A 1,186-nucleotide genomic window follows, 5' to 3' on the forward strand; every position below is an offset into this window, starting at 1 on the left:
AATTGTTGAGGGTGAGGACCAGTCCTGCCAGATGAATGAGGTTATCAGTGGAGGGAACTGGTTGGAACAGGAGAGGAAGAAGTGGAGGGCTTTTAGTTCCTCCATGTTGTAATGTTAAAAGATTAATTTGTACTGTCTCTCTGGACATTAATGTTATGGTAAGGGGTTAAATTGTACTGTCTTCCTCCAAGAAGCTGAACATTCTGGAAGTGGAATTGGGTGTGGGCAACATTTTGTCTCACAGATAGCATGCAGGAATGCAGATGACTATCCATTGTAATTCACACTTTATTTGGGCAGCCATTTACCACTATTCTAATGCTATTATCGAATTAAACTCTCATTCAGTCCCTTCCATTCAGAAATGCTTTCATAGCCATCCCCAGCCAATCACATTCGTTTGCATAATCATCCTCCGATACTGAAGCATATCACATCTGCATTGTCTTGGAGAATCACGAAGTCAGGAAGTCGTTAGCATAACTATTCCCCAGGATTAGGGCATTTACATTTACATTATCTCAGAGGATGACCTCATCCTACCTTTGTACCTGGGTAACATATGGTTATGGGGGAGAGGAGGAGTGGCTGGAATACCTATGAGCATTACCAACTGACCTGGATAAAGGGGATGTGTTTCCTTTATCGGGTCCTCTTTTGACTCGACTTCACACGCCTGCGAGAAGGGTCAAAGGCGGTCACCTAGCTTGTACAGGCTTTAATAAACTTTAACTGTTTGCAGAAGTTGGTGTGTGCGAATTACATCTCATGTGAAACCTTGGGAAAAGAACCTAAGTGTGGGGTAGACAGATGTAAAGGGCCTGTACAGTGAAAGTAAGGATGAGGTGTTGGGGGCCAGGGAATTGATAGTTTTGGAAGAGGTGGAGGGCGTGGGTTTTGTCTCAAATGTTGGTAGTGAGTTCCTGGACCAAACGGGAAAGAATGGAGTTGAGGTAGGAAGAGATGAGCTCAGTGGTGCAGGAGCAGGCAGAGGTAATGGGTTGACCAAAGCTCAGGTTTATGGTAGGAGATAGAAACTGGTTGTGCGGGGTTCAGGAACTATCAGGTTGGAGGCTGTATTCGAGAGATCTCCTGAAGTGATGAGGTTGTTGATAGTCTTGGAGATGATGGTTTGGTGATCAGAGATGGGGTTGTATTCGAGGGACAGTCATCTGGGAGCCAACAT

Source organism: Chiloscyllium plagiosum, chromosome 1 (assembly GCF_004010195.1).
Source record: "Chiloscyllium plagiosum isolate BGI_BamShark_2017 chromosome 1, ASM401019v2, whole genome shotgun sequence".
NCBI classification, from domain to species: Eukaryota; Metazoa; Chordata; class Chondrichthyes; order Orectolobiformes; family Hemiscylliidae; genus Chiloscyllium; species Chiloscyllium plagiosum.